Genomic DNA, 10,277 nt, shown 5'->3' on the forward strand with positions numbered 1-10,277 from the left:
CACGCACTGAGTCCCCACCATCTCCCTTTATACTACTCCCTCTCTTCATTCAGCTCGGCATTTACAATGTCCAAAATGAACGAATACTTCTTTTTTCTTAAGAAGCCTCATGACATCGGGAAATGGTGAAGAGACAACAGAGGTTTATGGAATACGATATCGGTCAGGCAAAGATCATTTTGATTAAATGGATTTTCTACTTTATTTTCAAAAATTGCTACATTTTGCTCAAAAAAAAAAAAAACCCCACCAAAAACGTGCGGCCATCATTGCATTTGAAAAGTGAATCCTACCAATGAAATTCTGCTTGACTAACAGGTGCCACGCGTTATTTTGATACCGGAAAATCTACCTTAATGCTGTGAAGAGATGTGCATTAAGCATAACGCCAAACACATGTTTCACCCAACGAAGAAAAGTAATGATTCCAGAAGAAACTGAACTTATTTTATTTGTTTTTCTTCACAATACTGGAAGTTTCTCTCATGTCTTTTTACCACTTCTGGCATCTCATGCTGTGAATGAGATCAGTGATATGAGGAGACACAGGAACAATAAAAGCTGTCACATGACACAATGTCTTAAAAACGGCCGGCCCATGGTTAGTAACAGATAAGTAACAATTGAATGGTTGAAAGGGGCTGAAAAACCTGTGTGATTTTTTTTTCTCTAAAGTTGTATAGAATCTAAACCAGAAGCCCGAGGGAAAGCTGTGTTCTTCATCCCATCTGTACACCCATCACTACTCTCAGTGTTGGAAGCAGTGTTTGTGGGGTCAGAGAAAAATTGGGCTCGACAACGATAAAGTCAGGAAGCTTCTTAACAAAATCTCCCGATAGCTTTACATACAGTGAAGATATAAAAGTTATATTAATCTTGTTGTCAAAACTCACTTGGGTATGCAGGTAGCTTTTCAAAAGTTTGCATTAGGACCCCTGGCTTTTACCAAGAAATTTAGACTTGCACCTGTTTTCTCTAACCAAAAGAAATCCAAAAGGGGTTCTCGCTTTTGTCAAAAAGGGCAAAAAGTGAAAATAGCATTCAGTGTTGGCTTTGCAGGAAGTCATTATAGAAACAGCGAGCACCCCAAGCTGTGAGAGTGGCGCCCCCCCCACACACACCCTGCCTGCTCCCTTCCCAAGAACTATGCATCGTAGCATCACCCTCAGAGGCCTGAATTGTGTTTGTGAGCATCGTGCTTCCTCCTGATTTATTTTGTGCATCTGTTAGCAAGATGTGTCCTAAAGTATCACCAAAGCCTTACAAGGTTCTTCTTTTTTTAGTCTGGGAATGCTCAATTTTTTTTTTTCATATAAATTAACAGTAACTGTTTCTTCACTTTATGCCATTCCACTCTAGGAAAGGTTTCATAGGAACATTGTTCTATTTTCAGATAGTGGGAGAAACCTGTACTCTTAAATAGATCTAAATTTCTTTTCTGTAAAGCATATTTAAATTAAAATTATATTTTAATTCTCATTAAAATGTTGAAATAAAGAAAGAAAATAAAGGAAAAAAAAAAAAAAAGCCTGGAGCCTAGTGTCTGCTGTGTGGTCAGTTAGTCTTTCCATTGGGGATTTCTATCTCCACCAACTCTTCATCAATCAGCCAAAAACTGAGGGAATGAAGAATGAATGCAAAACTCTTTTCACCTCTCATACTTCCCACACATCATTTAGGACACATCACTACTGCAAATCCAGGGCATTCTGTAAGAGCAAAAATGAGCCCTGTTAGAAAAAAACATTAGCTTAGGATGGAGTACCAAGCTTAACCTTCATGTGGTTTGCAGGTACATCTACAGCACCTCCATATGTGATGACACAAGGAAGCATAAAGCATAGACAGTTTCTGCCCATAAATGGTCATACATTTTCCGGAAAGATCAAGGCAGCACGTACTCAAGGGTAGGTTGATAAATAAATGCCAAATATGTCCATATGTGATAGTACTTGCCAGCATATTGCCAGTAATGTAACCAAAGAGTAGCCATATTGAGTTGGAAGGAAGTGTTTTTTGTAAGAGTAGATTGGATATTTTATAAGGGTAGAATGAATATATATTCTACCATCCTTTATGTGAAAGATTCAGGAAGCGTGTTCCTCCAGACAAGGCTCGTTTTAAAATTCTTAAAGAGGAATGGAATGAAAACCAAACAATGGGATGCCTATTTTCAGGTTTTGCATCATACCACATAATCAGGCCACATTTATGCAACTAAATAAATATACAGTGAAACATAGCCTTGAAAATAGAATAGAGTTTCATTTTAAAGGCCCATAAATTCATGGTGGAGTCCTGACATAAGGGTAAAATTATCTGTTATGAGGGCCATGTTTTGCCAACAAATCAAAATATTCATGATGTTGTAGGAAGCAAATTAGTGAGATGTTGGCCACTCTGCTGCCTGTGGTTTTCTCCACCACCACTGAGGGTGTATAAAAGGCCCTTGGCAGATGGAGGCACTCATATTAAAGACACCTACCTCCTGCTCCTCAACTGAACCTTCCACTCCTGACACCATGTGTTACTACGGCAACTATTATGGTGGCCTGGGCTGTGGCTATGGTGGTCTGGGCTGTGGCTATGGCCGTGGCTATGGTGGCTATGGTTATGGCTGCTGCCGCCCGTTGTGCTACGGAAGATACTGGTCCCATGGCTTCTACTGAGGAATTTTTCGTCTATTGGCTACATCACTCTATTTTACTTGCATTCTTTTCATGTTTCCCTGACATGAAAAATTTTAAAATGTCTTCAAAAATACTGACTCTGTATTAAACTATCTGAGATAAATAAAGGAAATTCAGCATGCCTGTTTTGATTCATCATTATCAATTAGATTCTATCACAGTTTATAGGAAAGGATTTCCTTTGATGTGATATTACCTTTATAATGTGATATAAAATTTAATTGTTGGGTTATCAATTTTACTTGAAAGCATGTATTTTTTTTATTTTTTAACGTTTATTTTTGAGAGAGAGAGAGAGAGAGTGAACGGTGGAGGGGCAGAGAGAGAAGGAGACACAGAATGCAAAGCAGTCTCCAGACTCTCAGCTGTCAGCTCAGAGCCCAATGTGGGGCTCGAAATCACAAACCGTGAGATCATGACCTGAGCTGAAGTCAGACACTTAACTGACCGAGCCATCCAGGTGCCCCTTTAAAACATGTATGCTTAAATAAACTTTATTTCGTTGCAAATATTGCTTTGTTACATTTATACTAAATTATCTCCATCAGTTTAGCTTGTATGTTTGTGTGTTTGTGTATGATTATTCACATGTGTATAAGGTGGGGGTGGGAGTATGGTGAAACAGAGCAAGAGAGAGCCACAGTTCTCTTTTGTGGTCATTATGTGACTGATATTGAAGAGTAAAAATATCAATTCTTTCCAACAGCATTCATATGAAGTCTGTTTTTTATGTAAATCTCGATAATCTCTTTTATCATCTCTGTTGGCTTATGTCCTTATCTAAGCCTTAAAAATAACTAGTTTTTACAAGAGTTGTATTTCACATCAGGACATTAAAACATGTATGTATCTGTATGTTTTGTGGTTTTGGTAACACCTATGGTTGGATTATATCAGCAAAAGCTCTACTTCTGCTAAATGTTTTTCAATTTTTTTAAAAAAACATTTCGCCTAAAGAATGAGTATCAAATTTAAAATATCAGCACTAATAATAAATCCTGCTAGTCATATTACCAACATTGTGTCTGAAAAATACTTCAAAATACACCAATTTATTCTAAGTATGTGGAAAAACTAGATATGTATGGCAAAATAGGCTTATGAAAACCATGAAATATTTTCTCAGTTTCAAATTAATATGAGCTTATTTCATTTTTTACCTAGGGGTCTGGCCTTTATCAAATGTATACCTTATACGTATTAAATTTCCCCAGAATCAAATTTATCTTACACCCTTGAGGCAGTTGTTTTACTAGGGAAACTCAAACTGAAAACATTAAGTACAATGAAGAGCTTATTTAAAAATAAACAAATAAAATAAATGATTCACTCATATGTGGAATTTAAGAAACAAAACAAGTGAGCAAAGGATAAAAGAGACAGAGAGAGAGAGATGCAAACCGAGAAACAGACTCTTTAGACAACAAACTGGTGGTTACCAGAGGGGAGGTGGGTGGAGGGATTGAGGAAACAGGTGATGGGGACTAAGGAGGGCACTTGCTGTGATGAGTACCAGGTGTGGTATGGAAGTCTGACTCACTATATTGTACACCTGAAACTAATATTACACGGTATGTTGGCTAACTGGAATTTTAATACAAACTAAAGTAAAAACTAAACTAAACAAAAATAAAATAAAATAAATAAAATAAAGCAAAATAAAATAAAATAAAATAAAATAAATAAAACAAAACAAAATAAAACAAAATAAAATAAAATACATCTAGGCACGACCCCAGAGCTAAAAATTAAATGTAAAGCTAAAATCAGAGCAGCTAGAGAAAACTAATATTACCTACAAAGAGTAACCGTAAGTAAACTTCTCAACAGAAGCAAAGGAAGCCAAAGGAAAACACAGTAACATTTTAAGGAAGAATAGGTTGCAGATAACTATCAACCTAGAATCTCATATCATCAAATGTTTCTTCCAAAAATAAAAATAAAAGTTTCTGAACGATAAAATAGTGAGACAATTTATTTTTCTCAAGTATTAATTGTAAGTAACAGTAGAGTTGCTTAGGCAGAAAGAAAGAGATCCTGACCGAAATGTGGACATTCACAAAAGCATGAAATGAATACAAAAAATACATGTGAACATTCATTGTGCACAAATAATGATAATGTCTCTGGAGGTTTCAATATATAGACAAGGAGATATGTTACACATATTCCATAGAAGATTGGCTTATAAAAATTGTTAGCTCTAAGGCTCTAGACTTATTAAGAAAGAAGTAAACTATTGCAATAGTTGGTAGTAATTCATTGATGCTGCAAACAAGATGAAGATACAGAGTGTAGTAATAATGGACAAACTGCAAGGGCAAAGGTAGAACTTTGGAAAACTATTTGGTAGCAGCATCTGTAACTCAGCAATTCTGATTCTGAGTATATACCTAATTGGTATGTCTATTTTGATAGATTAATCAGAAGTAGGCAAACTTTTTCTGTAAATAGTAAAATATTTTAGATTTTGTAGGCCATATGGTCTGTGTCTCCACTTCTCAGTTCTGTCACTATAGCATGAAAACAGCCACAGACCATACATAAATGAATGGATATTTTCCAGTAAAACAAATGGTGGGCAGGAATTTATGGATCCCTCGGTTAAATCATTCTTCAGCAGAATATGTTCTCTTCCCTCTTAGTTTTAGGGCAGGAGTATGCATCCCTTCCCCTTTGGGTACAGCAGCCAATGTCATTTGGTCTGGGTCTACTGTGGACAGAGTGTATTTCTCTGATTACTGCCTTTGGGCTTCACCATGTTATTTGCATTGACCAGAGGGATGCTGCCATATAGCCCTGGAGCGTGCATGTCTGAGCTTTCCCTGTTGTACTCTAGCCTTTTCCCCGGGGGAGGATGCCTCCAGTAGCTGCCAGTCCAAGGAAGATACATGAAGAAGGCTCAAAGCCAACCCACAACTTGAACCAAATCTACATTATATTGGCTGAACCCCAGCAGATGCACAAACACATAAGCGAGGCATAAATGTTAATGTCATATGACACTGAGATTTGAGGGCTTTTAAATGCAACATCATTATGGGAACAACTAGCATATCTTAGATACACACATAAATGTACCAAGAGACATGAACAAGATTGTCTGTGGCAACACTATTTGTAAAATCTTGTTAAAAGGTTGAAGCAAGACAAGTGACCGTTAAGAGTATGAATAAAGAAATTGTGCTATATTTGTACATTGAAATTTTATACAGCACTAAGAATTAACACAAAAAAACAAAAAGCATGACTCTAACAACAAAAAATACAGATTGAAAGAAGCCAAATAAAATAATCCTCTTTGTGTGATTCCATTTGTGTAAGGTTCAAAAGTTGGCCACAAATCCATAGTTTTGGATATCAGGAATGGTTACACTTAAAGGCTTGTTCTAAATGGAAATGGACATACGGGGAGTCATCTGGGATATTAGTGATATGTGATTTTTGGATGTAAGTACTGATTAAGCAGCTATGTGCACTTTGAAAATTCATCAAGTTCTACCTTTTTGATTTATTCATAGTATGGATGTTATACAATATACATGAATAAGGTTTTTTTATTAAAAATCATAAAAATATGTTAAGTCAGTCCAGTGAAAGTACTCTGTAGAAAACATGATCTAGTAGACAAGACATATTTTCATCTGAGAACAGATGAAGAAAGTTGGCCGACTTTCAGCATCAAGTAATTTCCCTTTCAAGGTATTCACTCATCCAGCAAATACAATATAAAACTTTAGACTATATAATAGAATTGTGTACATTTAAGGACTCCTGAAATCCACAGTTGAGTAGAACTGATATCCAAAACAAAAAACCACAAATATAGAGGAATGTTCGTGTGCTCTATATCATCCCAAGTAATTTGGTAATATTTATCAACTAGCCAAATCCAGAGTAAGCAAAGTCTTTGAAAAATAAACAACCACATCTTTAAAAAAAAGTAATAGACTGATTTGATCAGTTTTAGATGTACAAAAAAGCTGTGCAGAAAGTACAGAAAGTTCCCATATGTACCCTTACCCTTTTGTCATGAGTGTCTTCCATTATTAATTCTTTTTTTTGCATTAGTGGGATACATTTGTCAGAACTGATGAGTCAATATTGACACATTATTATTAACTAAAGACCATAGTTTAGTGTACATTGTGTTTTATATTCAGTGGGTGTAGATAAATGTGTAATAACCTGCACCCACCATTACAGTATCGAGTAGCTTCACCCTCCTAAAAATCTCCAGTGCTTCACATTTTCATCCCTCTCTCATTCCCCCATTATGCTGGCAACCGCTGATCTTTTCATTGGCTCTGTCATATTTTGCCCTTGTCATATTGTTGGAATCATTCTGTATGTAGCTTATGCAGATTGTCTTTCACTTAGCAATACACATTTAAGGTGGCTCCATGTTTTCCAGTGGTTTGACAGGTCATTTCATTTTTTCACTGAATAATATCCATTGCATGGATGTACCACAGTTTGCTTATCCATTTACCTACTGAAGGACGCCTTAGTTGCTTGCATATTTTGACAATTATGAATAAAGTTGAAATAAACAACTGTCCACAGGGTTTTGTGTGGACACGAGTTTCAATTTACTTGAATAAATGGCAAGGTGCACAGTTACTGGGTAGCATGGTGAGACATCTGTTTAGTTTCGTAAGAAGATGCCAAACTGTCTTCCAAAGTGACTGTAACATTTTGCATTCCCACTAGCAATGAATGAGAGTTCCTGTTGCTCCACATTCTTGCCAACATTTGGTGGTGTCAGTGTTTTGGATTTTAGTCACTCTAAAAGGTGTATAACAGTATCTCAGTGTTTTAATTTGCAATTCTCTAATGACATGTGATGCTGAACATCCTTTTGTGTGCTTCTCTGTCATCTGTCTATCTTCTTTGTGAAGTGTCTGGTCAGGTCCTTTGCCCATTTTTAATTGAATGACTTGTTTTCTTTTGCTGAAAAAAAAAATGCCTCTTCTAAAAGCCACATGATTTGACAACAGGAATTCTAACGTTGTAGCAAAGTAATCTTACTTATGAAGGCTTCATTTTACCTTACGGATTAAGAGACTTTAAAATTTTTCTGAAGAAAATTAGTGTGAAATATGCAGTGAACGCTGCCTGTGGTTCTCTCCACCCACTACTGAGGGCGTATAAAAGGTTGAGGCAGATGTTTACATTCAACCTGAGGCACTGTTTGTTTCACAACTGAACCATCCACTCCTTATACTGTGTGCTTCCACAGCAAGTACTAATGTGGCATGGGTTATGGCTATGGCCACTTGGGCTGTGACTATAATGGACATGGATATAGCTTCTGCCACCCATCTTATTGTGGAAGATTCTGGTCCTGTGGATTCTACTGAGGAACTTCTAGAGCCACTTAGGTTTTTGAACTCCTCCTCCTGTAAATGACTAGGTTTTTATAACTCTTCACATAGAACTCCATTCTCTCTTCAAATAGTGGCCGACCCAATCTCAGCCTACAGGGATGGTGGGAGGGAGGAGTAAGGTTCAAATGTGGCATTTTTCACCTTGGTTGATTAAAATCATTTGAAACATGTTAGGATTTATGGAACTTTTTTCCTCTTAATTTATACTTCCATTTTAGTTCAGTGCACAGCTTATTCCAATAGCTTTCATAGGAAGAAAAAGTTTACCTTCATTTTAAAATCAACATCTTCATTGCCAATATTCCTTTATTTTCTTTCTTAATACAATTTATTGTCAAATTGGTTTCCATACAACACCCAGTGCTCATCCCAACAAGTGCCCTCCTCCCTGTCCATCACCCACTTTCCCCTCTCCCCCACCCCCATCTACTCTTAGTTTCCTTTATCATCATTTACCCGTCTTTGTCTCCATTAGAATTTGGTGATTAGGGCTGAATAAACTGTGTTATTTGCATTTCCAAAGTGATGAAATGTCAGAAAGATATGACTCTCATTTCTTCCTAGGCATCACTAATGTAAATTGTGCATTCAGGTATATCTACAGCCACTTACTATCATCATCACCTTGATCACACTAAGACCTTATCTTTATAAGCTAAAATTGTAACTAACAATTATTTTAATTACTTAATAATACTATCTATAATGGTAACCTAATTTTCCATGATTCTATTATGATGTCTCTGTTCTTAGCCTTTTCCTGACACTACACATTTGGATTGAACCATTTATTGCTGTGCTTTTGTATACACTTCCTATTTTGGTTTGACCAAGCCTAGTCTTTTTCCACTGAGGCTACATTTCCTATAGATCCAACTTCTGGAAACAATTTCATTTGATGCGATGTAAGTGAAATGCATCTTTTGGTCATTAAACAGCATTCATTTTTTATTTCATTTATATTGTATTTCAAAATTTCACACAAAATTATGAATATGTCAAAATAACTTCATTCCATAAATATCCAAGATAGATATTTATCTAATGGTCTTTTGTAATTGTCATGTTCTCATGGTATGACTGTAGAAAAAGATTATATAAAGAGATGAAAGGGTAAATCTTATCACTCAGCACGTAGAAAAATGGTCACCAAGTATATATACACCAAGCATTGTATAAAGTAGTCACTTTATAAACATTTATTAAATGGGGGCGCCTGGGTGGCTCAGTTGGTTGAGCATCCGACTTTGGCTCAGGTCATGATCTCACGGTTTGGAGTTCAAGCCCCATGTCGGGCTTTGCACTGACAGCTCAGAGTCTGCTTCCGATTCTCTGTCTCCCTCTCTCTCTCTGCCCCTTCCCCACTCACACTCCCTCTCTCTCAAAAATAAATAACCATTAAATTTTTTTAATAAAAAATATTAAATATTAAAGGGATGCATTAAAGATGGTAACAATTATGCAAAATTAATCATTCTGTTTCCACACTGTCACTTAAAAACATACGACGGATAAGATCTATTTATTTTTATCAATCTCCAGAATCCTAATTTTTTTATATTATGACATTTTTGTCAATTTATACATTCTCTGCAGAATGTGACATCGAAAAACTGGAGAGCTTCTCAACAGTGGGATCCGTGTTGCTGCTACAGTTTGTCACTCATCAAACCAGCACTGAGATGGTTATGTATACAGATATAATAAGTAAAAACCAGATTACTTGCAGTGACCACAATATCAACAGGGCCCACTGGGTAGTTGGGCTTATATCCCCCACTCAGAGGCAACGAGGCAGAGTGCAATTAAGCACCCCATTTTCACCAGAAGGTGTCAGCAAGACAGAGGTGGATACTAAACATTTACTCCACCCATCTGCATTGTGAGTGAGCAGTTCACATTAGCCAGAATGGTTTCAGTGACCCAAGAGGAAGCTAAATAAACACACACGTCCAACCCTTGCTACCTCACAAGAGAACAACTTGCTTCAGAGAGAGAGAGAGAGAGAGAGAGAGAGAGAGATGGAATAGGATTCAAGTCTTATGCTATCCCAAATATTCAGAACATAATTTAAAAATTATTCACTATACTAAGAAACAGAAAAATCACAATTTGAATGAGAAAAGAGAACAGATGCCAACATCAGCATCAGTCAGATACTGGGATGATCCAACAAGGATTTGTTCACAGTACTGAT

The sequence above is a fragment of the Neofelis nebulosa genome, chromosome 5 (assembly GCF_028018385.1).
Source record: "Neofelis nebulosa isolate mNeoNeb1 chromosome 5, mNeoNeb1.pri, whole genome shotgun sequence".
In the NCBI taxonomy this organism is placed as follows: domain Eukaryota; kingdom Metazoa; phylum Chordata; class Mammalia; order Carnivora; family Felidae; genus Neofelis; species Neofelis nebulosa.